General features: G+C 39.3%; 1 pseudogene; it reads left to right on the forward strand.

Moving 5' to 3' along the window:
* Window positions 1-229: 229 nt before the first annotated feature.
* LOC100607435 lies at window positions 230-1243 on the forward strand (annotated as a pseudogene).
* The last annotated feature ends 10820 nt before the right edge of the window (window positions 1244-12063 follow it).

Here is a 12063-nt window from a genome sequence, read left to right on the forward strand (position 1 = left end):
TGGCATCTTGTTGTGGATTTGATTTGCATTTCCCTAGTGACCAATGATATTTATTGAGCATCTTTTTCATGTGCTTATTGGCCATTTATCTACCTTCTTAGAAGAAATGTCTATTCACACCTTTGCCCATTGTTTAATTGGGTTATTTGTTCTTTTATTGTTGAGTTGGATACAGAGGTTATTTAAAAATTTTTGGATACACTAAGGAAACTGCATTTCCAGAGAGAGACACACCATGCAGGACTGAAAATGGTTAGTCTAAGAGGATTCATGACAGATTTCAGAAACCATGATGAACAGAATGGCCCCAGAGAATTTCCAGCCAGACCCTTTCATCAACAGTAATGATTCCAACATGAAGGTGATACCACCACAGGATCCAGCTAGTCCCAGTTTCAGTCTGTCATCCAAGCTGGAGTGCAGTAGCATGGTATCTGCTCACTACAGCCTCAACCTCCCAGGTTCAAGTGATCTTCCCACCTCAGCCTCCCGAGCAGCTGGGACTACAACAATATGGAGAGGGCATCAAGAATGTACTTCATTCACCCACCAACAGTATGAAGAGCTAGAAGCTCTGTTTAGCCAGACCATGTTCCCAGATAGAAATCTTCAGGAGAAACTAGCTTTGAAACTCAACCTACTGGAGTCAACAGTAAAGGCTTGGTTCAGGAACTGGCAATTCAGATTGAAGCAGCAGCAGCAGCAGCAGTAGCAATCAGCAAAGCAAGCAAACCAGATCCTTCCATCCAAGAAGAATGTGCCCACCTCCCCTAGAACATCGCCAAATCCTTATGCTTTTTCTCCTGTGGTTTCAGATTTCTACAGCTCCCTTCCTCCTCAGCCATTAGACCCTTCCAGTTGGGCCTAGAACTCCACCTTCACTGATAGTCCCACAAGTAACTTCCAAATGCAAAATACTCAATGAGAGAGGCTGGTGGCCTCAGTTCTTGCTTTGTACTCTGATGCCTATGACATATCCCAAATCATAGAACTGTACAATCTTCCTAATGAGAATGAAATATCCAGCTCTTCTTTCCACTGTCTGTATCAGTATCTCTCACCCACAAGGTACCAGGTAGGAGGACAGGGTTCCTCTCTGAGCACCTTTGCTGGTCCAGCTGTAAGGCTATCTCCCACACAAACCTGGCCCAGTATGACAAGCCAAAGCTTTGAAGCCTACAGTCTAACAGACAGCCTGGAATTCCAGAAGACCTCCAATATGGTAGACTTTGGATTTCTCTGACCAGAGTACTAATAAATATGGACCATTTAGAAAAGAGGTCTTCTTGCCTCTTGTACATGACTTTTTTTTCCTTTGTCTCATTTTAACGCAAACATCTGGGGCTGTGTCTCTGATTTCCATGGAAATGTTGCAAAAAGAGTTTTCCAAGTAGAGCTAGGCACTATGCAATCAGCCCCACAGTTCTTCCTGAGAAGGCTTTCCAGTCCCTTACATGGCCAATGAGACTCCAAAATTCCCTTCCCAAAACTATCCTGGATTTTCTAAAAGTAGGACGGTGGTTTTGGGAGTTATCCACTTTATTTTTTAAAAACTAGGTCTCTCTCTGTCACCCAGGCTGGAATGCAGTGGTACAATCATGGCTGACCAAAGCCTTGACCTCCTGGGCTCAGGTGATTCTCCCACCTCAGCCTCCTGAGTAGCTGGGACTACAGGTGCCCGCCACCACACTCGGCTAATTTTTTGTTTGTTTTTTTTGTTTTAGTTTTTTGAGACAGAGTCTCACACTGTCACCCAGGCTGGAGTGCAGTGGTGGGATCTCAGCTCACTACAACTTCCACCTCCCGAGGTTCAGGCAATTCTCCTGCCTCAGCCCCCAAGCGGCTGGGATTACAGGCGCATGCCACCATGCCTGGCTAATTTTTGTGTTTTTGGTGGAGACAGCGATTCACCGTGTTGCCCAGGCTGGTCTCAAACTCCTGACCTCCAGTGATCCACCTGCCTTGACCTCCCAGGGTGTGGGATTGCAGGCGTGAGCCACCCAGCCCAGTCAATTTTTGTATTTTTTGTAGAGGCAAAGTTTTGCCATGTTGCCCAGGCTGGTCTCGAACTCCTGGACTTAACGTCATCCACCTGCCTCAGCCTCCCAAAGTGCTAGGAATACAGGAGTGAACCATCACACCCAGCTGGGTTATCCAGTTTAAAAGAATTTTTTTTTCGAGGGAATCAGAGAAGCCATCATTCACTTTCTCTCTGTATCATTCCGATTTTAGTATATGTGTTGCGGAAGTGAGTATACACTGTCATCCACTTTTAATGAGAGAAAGTTATAAACTTAATTTTGTTTCCAATTTTTAGGTTTCTTTTTTTTTTTTTTTTTTTTTTTTGAGACAGCACTCTGCCTCCAGGCTGGAGTGTGCAGTGGCACCATCTTGGCTCACTGCAGCCTCTGCCTCCTGGGCTCTAACAATCCTCCCACCTCAGCCTTCTGAGTGGCTGGGACTACAGATGGGCGCCACCATGCCTGGCTAATTTTTGTATTTTTAGTGGAGAAGGGGTTTTGCCATGTTGCCCAGGCTGAATTTGGGGTTTTTTTAAAGGGGAATTTCAGTCCAAATTTGAGGGGAAATTACTATCACCACTAGTTTTAATATAGTACGATGAAAAAAATATATATCTAGTACAATGGTCCAGACATAATAAGAGATGTAAAAACTAGCACAGGAAGAAATAAAAACAGATTTTTGAAGGTGAGATGATAAACTCGCAAAATTAACAAAATAAATAGTCAAACTTTTAGAATGCCATTTTAGCACATTTTCTAGCCACATGATCAATCTACAAAATTAATATCATTTCTGAACACCAGTAATAAGGAAATATAAGGTAAGTACCTCTCAATAAAAAATAGAAAAGTACCTAGGAATTCACAAAGAAAATTAATACCTCTGTGGAGAAAACTTCAAAACTTAAAAAACAGACATAGAAAATGTTTTGAATATGCCGGGCGCAGTGGCTCACACCTGTGGTCCTGGCACTTTGGGAGGCCAAGGCAGGTGGATCATGGGGTCAGGAGATCAAGACCATCCTGGCCAGAATGGTGAAGCCCCGTCTCTACTAAAAATACCAAATAAATTGGCTGGGAGTGGTGGCGCATGCCTTTGGTCCCAGCTACTCGGGAGGCTGAGGCAGGAGAATCGCAAGGATTGAAATTATGCAGTGTGTTCTCCAAACACGATGGAATGAAATTAGAAATCAACGGTGGAAGAAAATTTGGGAAATTCACACATATGTGGATATTAAACAACACATTCCTAAATAACCAATGGTTAAAGAGGAAATCACAGTCTGAGCAACATGGCAAAACCCTGTCTGCAGAAAATGGAAAATTAGCTGGGCATGGCAGCCAGAGCCCATGCTCCCAGCTACTCAAGAGGCTGAGGTGAGAGGATCTATCCCCTGAGCCACAGAGGTCGAGGCTGCAGTGAGCAGTAACTGTGTCACTGCACTCCAGCTTGAGCAACACAGTGATACCATCTCAATAAATAAATAAATAAGTAAGTAAATAAATAAATAGAAGAACTCATAAGTAAAATTGGAAAACACTTCTAACTGAAAAAAAAAAAAAGCACAACAAACCAAAACACGGGATGAAGCTAAATCAATGCTTAGAAGGAAATTTATAGCTTCAAATACTTACATATATTTTTTAAAAAGGTCTCAGATCAATGAGTTTTATACAGGAAGGAAGCTGGCATAGTTTTATTAATATTTATCTAATTAAACTTTAAGGCAAAGCTTTTTTATTGAGATAGAGCCTTGCTCTGTCGCCCAAGGCTGGAGTGCAGTAGTGCAATGTCGGCTCACTGCAACCTTCGCCTCCTGGGTTCAAATGATTCTCCTGCCTTAGCCTCCCAGGTGGCTGGGACTACAGGTGTGAGCCACCACGCCCGGCTAGTTTTTGTATTTTTAGTGGAGATGGGATTTTGCCATGTTGCTCAGGCTGGCCTCAAACTCCTGAGCTCAAGTGATCCTCCCACCTCTGCCTCCCAAAGGGCTGAGATTGCAGGCGTGAGCCACCTCGCCTGGCCAAAACAGTTTTTTAGAAATAAAGTATATTAGGTGACAACAAAAGGAACAATTAACCTGAAATACATGATAACTCCGAACTTGTATATACTTAACAACATATACCCAAAATATATGAATCAAATTTTAACAAAAATTGAAGTTCTTAAGAAAACTTCACCAATACATAGTCATAATGTGATATAATCATACAACACACTCAATAATTGATAATAACAGTCCAAAGAAAGCAGAAAGAAGGAAAGCCTAGGCAGAAATAAATGAAATAGAGAATAGAAAAGCAACAGAGAAGAAATTATGAAATCAAAAGCTGGTTCTTTGAAAAGATCAACAAAATGGCAAACATTTAGCTAGATTGTCCACCACCCCCAAAAGACTCAAATTACTAGAATCAGAAACAAAAGTCAAGATTTTATTACCAATCTTACAGAAATAAAAATTATTAGAAAGAAACAATATGAAGAATTGAATGCCAACAAGTTAGATAACTTAAATGAAATGGACAAATTCCTAGGAAGACACAGAATACCAAATCCGACTCCACAAGAAATAGATGTTGTGAATAGAGCTTGCTATGGTAAGAATGTGTCCCCCACAACTCATGCGTTGGAAACTTAATCCCCAAAGCAACAGCGCTGAGAGGTGGGACCTTTAAGAGGTTTTAGGCAAGGCCCCCATGAATGGATTAATGCCATTATTGTGGGAGTGGGTTAGTTATCTAAGAAGTGGGTTCCTGATAAAAGGATGAGTTCGGCCCTCTTCTTCTCCAAATATTTATCCCCATCCCCACCCGTCCCTCTCTCTCTGTCTCTCTCTCTTTCTTTCTCTCTCTCTCTCTCTCTCTCTTCCCTCCTCCTCTCCCTTCCTTCTGCCATGGGAGGATGAAATATTAAGGCCCTGGCCAGATGTGGCCCCTCCATCTTCTATCTGAGGCTGGAAGACTTCTCAGCCTTCAGAACTGTAAGAAATAAATCTCTCTTCTTCAAAAAAAGAAAGAAATTGTTCACTCCCACTGATCCTAGAAAAAATCAGCTCTCCAAGAAGTAGTAGATCATTGTTACTTGCTATCCGCCTTAGCAGATGCCTCAGAATTGGGAGGCATGGAGGTTCTTTCATGGCCAGAAAGAGCACTACAGACATGTTCTCCCTACTCTCATCTCCCCTTCTCCAAACCCTGGTCCTCCTCCTTCCTCATGTTGGAAACCCTATCTAGCCCCCTCTTTCTCACCTCTGAGCACTCATGTGTCAGTCTCATGGTGCCATCTTGAGACATTTCCGTATATAGGTAGAGTCCCGAGGAACAGGAAACTACTGCCAGAGTTGTTTGGCCAACGACGTTTTACAAATACGGGGCCTGGGAGATGGCAAAAATAAGTACAAACACCTTCCCTTCTCTGGTCTCTTATACTCAACTCTGAACCTTGTCATTACTGAGGCTGGCAGAGAGGCACCATGAGGGGGGAAATCCCAGAACTCGTGGCGGAAAGGGAGTTCTTAGCCTGTCAGAAATTCTGTGGCCTTTAAGCAAGTTACTTTCCTTCTCCACATTCAGTTTTCTCCCCTGGCAAAGTAAGGGTAATAACACATGTTCTGCCTGTCTTGCAGGATTTTTGTGAACACAAAATGTGCTAAGGTATGTAAAAGGGCCTTGTAAAATGCTATATAAATGAAAGTACTATTACCCAGGAGTAAGAACTCAACTTGTGTATAGCATCACAGTTGTAGTTGAATAAGCTCCAGGATATTAAATATCTTTATACATCACTTCTAGGTAACTTGTGCAATATATAGTTTATATATGGAGTGTAATTTTTCACTTGGGGTATTATTTTACTGTGTAAGTCCTAGTTATTTACAAAGGCTTTATTTGAAAATGAGCTAACACGTTCAAATTCCCCACATTCAATTTATTCACACACAGACATGTTAAATAAGAACTTCTTATTTTTCTGCTCAGATATTTCATCAAACTAAAATAAATGTTTAATATTATATATTTTAAGTATTCCAATATCTGGACTAAAATTGTTGTATAATGTATTCTGAGCCCTTATATAGTGCCAAGTAGTATGTTAAACATGATGTCATATAATCCTTACCGCATCCAGATGAGAGTGTAATCATTATTCCCACCATTTCTGAGAGGGGAAAACTGAGACTAAACAAAATCACATCACCACCTGGTAAGAGACTAAGCTAGGATTGGAAATATAGTCTGCTTGACCTCAGATCTCACCCTCTTAAACTCCATGTTTGTAATATGCCAAGGAGAAAAAGAACACTGAAGAACTGGAGGGTGATTCTTCTGTGTGCATTTGGACTATTTATTTCCACATTTCATTATAGGATTACCTTGGTCAGAACCCACAAAAGAAAACAAACCAAAACAATTGGAGAAGACAATTAATATACGAACAGGGTTGGTTCCCATTTGAGATTTAGTTAAGAAATACAAAGAATTTACTGAGAGTAAGAATTGTTAAACAAAGATATAAATTATTAAAGGAAGTTACAATATCTACTTTTCTGAAGTAAGTCTCATCTTTTATAGCCTCTGCTAAATTCAATTAGGAAACTAGAGTCAAAGAAGTGAATAACAAGTTAAATTATAGCCAACATTAGAATAGTATAGCATATGAATGTTTATAAATAAAAAATATACTAAGGAGAAAAAGGGGAAAAACTAAAAATCCTGTAAGTGCCAATAATGTTACTAAAAAAAAAACAAAAAAAACATTTTAAAAGGTACTAAAATTAAAAATAACTGAGGTTACCCAACATTTTTTATAACTCTAGATACAGCATACAAATAAATCAATGAATTTTTAAAACCACACCACACACACACACACACACACACACACACACACACGCATATACCAACTTTTAATCAGGTTATATAAAAAGCAGCATGGTTATTTGTTTTGTATAATGGTATGCATTAATGTTAATAAAGGAATTAAATATGTACCTTATATGATAAATATGCATATATATAATATTAAATAGTTTTCAGCAGTAAGGATGGATATTTGTTGTAGAAACAATAAAATCAATTCAAACTAAGTTCTATAAATATACTTAGTGTCACACTCACCCTACACACACTATACTAACTCCTGCATATTGGACCTCTTACATCTTTTATAGTCTTGATTTTGTTCTTTTTATTTCATCTTATCATCTTGCCAATTACAAACTTGCTGTTTTTAAATTATTCACTTGGGTGCGTGTACACCATGGAATACTATGCAGCCATAAGAAGGAACAAGAATGTTCTTTCCAGGGATGTGGATGGAGCTGGAAGCCATTATCCTCAGCAAATGAACGCATTAACAGAAAACCAAACACCGCATGTTCTCACTGTCAGTGGGAGCTGACCGAGAGCACATGGACACATTGGGGGAAACAACACACACTGGAGCCTGTTGGGGGTGGGGAGGGAGAGCATCAGAAAGAATAGCTAACGGATGCTGAAGTTAATACCTAGGTGATGGGAGGTTCTGTGTAGCAAACCACCACGGCACATGTTTACCTACGTAACAAAACCGCACATACTGCACATGTACCCTGGAACTTAAAATTTGAAGGCAGGAAAAAAAAGGAAACAGCACATTGAAAAATCTTTAAAACATTAAAAAAATAAGTTATCCACTTGGTTCAGCCTTTAAAAGAGAGGAAATGAACTTACTTTTATAAAGTAAAAGTTAAAATATTTATTGCTTCCAAATAACCAGTTTAAAATAAAAGCAGGCAGTGGGGATTTTTTTAATTGAATGCTTTGTTCTATTTATTTTACCTGTTTCATGTTCAATGCTGGATGCAACATAGATTCTAATATTCCAAGTTACAAGTGAACAATGAGTGTAGAACTGAACCTCTAATGAGCTACCTAATTCTTTTCCCAGGAGGTTAGACTACCGGTTTGCCCAGCAAGCCATAAAGAAGATTTTTCCAAAATCTTTCCAATTCAATACTTTCTTTGCATCAACTGTAGTTTCTTATTTCCATTCCAGTTGGAGAATTAAGTTTGAAAGACTGTCCAGAGTATTCTTTCTCAAAGTGTGATATGCTATGTTGTTTGATGAATGTCAGGAGCATATTAAACATAATCACACAGTAATGCATTTACTGTGGAAGCAGTTGAATCATTCAAATAGTTCCAACAAACCAACTGCCTCTGTGAATAAGAACTGATTCTATCAGCACTTCAAACAGGCCTAGACCTACTTGGCGTACGAAAATGCAGGTAACTCATGACTAATTATCAATAGGTAGGAAACATTTTCACAGATGGTTTTCACTGTACTAAAACATGCACTTTGGGACACATACGCACACACACACACACACACACACACCCTTAAGGATTTGAATCAGGGATAAATCCATTCTAAAATTTTCCAGTTTATTGACCCTTCCAGATATATTTAGGTGTAGAAAGAAAAGTTTAATGCTAAATTTTGCATGTACATAGCCTTCCCAAATACATTTTAGTAAAATAAAATTGACACTAATGAAAGCACCGATTTCAAACGTAGTAATTGGAGATAGAAAAAAATAAGACATAAATTATCTTAAGAAAATAGTTAAGTTACCTATGTTTTCTCGACAATTTGGTTTACTCTTCATTTGGGGAGGTGGGAGAGTGTGCTACATCAAAAGTATTCATTAAGCACATGTTCTCACATGAACTCCTAAAACAAGAATTTAAGTGCCTTTCAGTGGGAAAATGTTATCCTCATTGTTCATTACCCTCCAAGACATACCTCATAGGTATTATAATTCCTGGTTTCCAATTTCCTTGTTTCAGAAAAATGATGCCAGAATTCAGAAAATCATTTGGGGCCACTCAAAACATTTATAAAAACGGCTTCCCTTCATGCTAAAAACTCTCAATAAATTAGGTATTGATGGGACATATCTCAAAATAATAAGAGCTATTTATGACAAGCCCACAGCCAATATCATACTGAATGGACAAAAACTAGAAGCATTCCCTTTGAAAACTGGCACAAGACAGGGATGCCCTCTGTCACCACTCCTATTCAACATAGCGTTGGAAGTTCTGGCCAGGGCAATCAGGCAGGAGAAGGAAATAAAGGGCATTCAGTTAGGAAAAGAGGAAGTCAAATTGTCCTTGTCTGCAGACGACATGATTGTATATCTAGAAAACCCCATCGTCTCAGCCCAAAATCTCCTTAAGCTGATAAGCAACTTCAGCAAAGTCTCAGGATACAAAATCAATGTGCAAAAATCCAAGCATTTTTATACACCAATAACAGAGAGCCAAATCATGAGTGAACTCCCATTCACAATTGCTTCAAAAAGAATAAAATACCTAGGAATCCAACTTACAAGGGATGTGAAGGACCTCTTCAAGGAGAACTACAAACCACTGCTCAACGAAATAAAAGAGAACCCAAACAAACGGAAGAACATTCCATGCTCATGGACAGGAAGAATCAATATCGTGAAAATGGCCATACTGCCCAAGGTAATTTATAGATTCAATGCCATCCCCATCAAGCTACCAATGACTTTCTTCACAGAATTGGAAAAAACTACTTTAAAGTTCATATGGAACCAAAAAAGAGCCTGCATTGCCCAGTCAATCCTAAGCCAAAAGAACAAGGCTGCAGGCATCACGCTACCTGACTTCAAACTATACTACAAGGCTACAGTAACCAAAACAGCATGGTACTGGTACCAAAACAGAGATATAGACCAATGGAACAGAACAGAGCCCTCAGAAATAATACCACACCTCTACAACTATCTGATCTTTGACAACCCTGACAAAAACAAGAAATGGGGAAAGCCTTCCCTATTTAACAAATGGTGCTGGGAAAACTGGCTAGCCATATGTAGAAAGCTGAAACTGGATCCCTTCCTTACACCTTATACAAAAATTAATTCAAGATGGATTAAAGACTTACATGTTAGACCTAAAACCATAAAAACCCTAGAAGAAAACCTAGGCAATACCATTCAGGACATAGGCATGGGCAAGGACTTCATGTCTAAAACACCAAAAGCAATGGCAACAAAAGCCAAAATTGACAAATGGCATCTAATTAAACTAAAGAGCTTCTGCACAGCAAAAGAAACTACCATCAAAGTGAACAGGCAACCTACAGAATGGGAGAAAATTTTTGCAATCTACTCATCTGACACAGGGCTAATATCCAGAATCTACAAAGAACTCAAACAAATTTACAAGAAAAAAACAAACAACCCCATCAACAAGTGGGCAAAGGATATGAACACACACTTCTCAAAAGAAGACATTTATGCAGCCAACAGACACATGAGAAAATGCTCATCATCACTGGCCGTCAGAGAAATGCAAATCAAAACCACAGTGAGATATCATCTCACACCAGTTAGAATGGTGGTCATTAAAAAGTCAGGAAACAACAGGTGCTGGAGAGGATGTGGAGAAATAGGAACACTTTTACACTGTTGGTGGGACCGTAAACTAGTTCAACCATTGTGGAAGTCAGTGTGGTGATTCCTCAGGGATCTAGAACTAGAAATTCCATTTGACCCAGCCATCCCATCACTGGGTATATACCCAAAGGAATATAAATCATGCTGCTATAAAGACACATGAACACGTATGTTTATTGCAGCACTACTCACAATAGTGAAGACTTAGAACCAGCCCAAATGTCCAACAATGACAGACTGGATTAAGAAAATGTGGCACATATACACCATGGAATACTATGCAGCCATAAAAAATGATGAGTTCATGTCCTTTGTAGGGACATGGATGAAGCTGGAAACCATCATTCTCAGCAAACTATCACAAGGACAAAAAAACCAACACCGCATATTCTCACTCATATGTGGGAATTGAACAATGAGAACACTTGGACACAGGAAGGGGAACATCACACACTGGGGCCTCTTGTGGGGTCGGGGGCTGAGGGAGGGATAGCATTAGGAGATATACCTAATGTAAATGATGAGTTAATGGGTGCAGTGCACCAACATGGCACATGTATACATATGTAACAAACCTGCACGTTGTGCACATGTACCCTAGAACTTAAAGTATCATATATATATAAAATAAAAATAATAAAATAATAAAATTTAAAAAATAAATAAAAAGGGCTTATAGTTAACAAAACAAACTTTGTCATCACAAACTTTAATCAGAATAAGTGAAACAACAAATGTCTTTAAACAAACTGGAAGACAGACTTAGAAAACTTGGCTTTGCTGCTTAATAACTTTGCTTTGATGCTTCATGAGGGAATGGGAAGAGAATTGGGCTAGAAATCAGATGACCTAGATTCTTGTCCTGGCTTCACTATCTGTCAGCTCAGTAGACTTGAGAAATCATTTATTCTTTCCAAGCCTCTCTTTCTTCATCTGTTAAAAGAGAAAATAATAGAGACAATGGTACCTATTCTGCTTTCTTCCCAATGAATGACACTTCAGAACCAGTAAACACTCCCAAATCCTAAATCTCTTCTCCTAGTGTCCTTTACCATTGGGTCTAAATAAAGCCTGGATCTCAGGTAAGAACACTTCACTCAGACTAGTGCTCCTCCAATCTTATTTAAAAAAAAAAAATCCTGAGACTGGTGGTGTTTGGCTTATTAATTCTCTACTTCTGTCTTTGCCATTCTCATCAACCTCCCTTGTCATTCTTCCTCCATCACCAAATTCTTGGCTCTGGTTCACCACCTGGCTCTGCAATGCAAGTCTTCCTGTCATCCTGATGACTTTAGCTGTAATGTTCAAGAATTCATTCGACATGTTGAATCAGGGCTGCTCTGTCTATAGAGTAGCCATTCTTTCAGTCCTTTATTTTCTTAATAAACTTACTTTCACTTTGAAAAAGAAATACTGAATCAGGAACAAGAAAAGGGTGCCCACTCTCACCACTTCCATTCAACATAGTACTAGGCATAGTAGTGTAGTCCTAGCCAGAGCAATTAGGCAAGAAAAAGAAAGAAAAGGCATCCAAATTGGAAAGGAAAAAGTTAAGTTGTCTC

This window comes from Nomascus leucogenys, chromosome 2 (genome assembly GCF_006542625.1).
Source record: "Nomascus leucogenys isolate Asia chromosome 2, Asia_NLE_v1, whole genome shotgun sequence".
NCBI classification, from domain to species: domain Eukaryota; kingdom Metazoa; phylum Chordata; class Mammalia; order Primates; family Hylobatidae; genus Nomascus; species Nomascus leucogenys.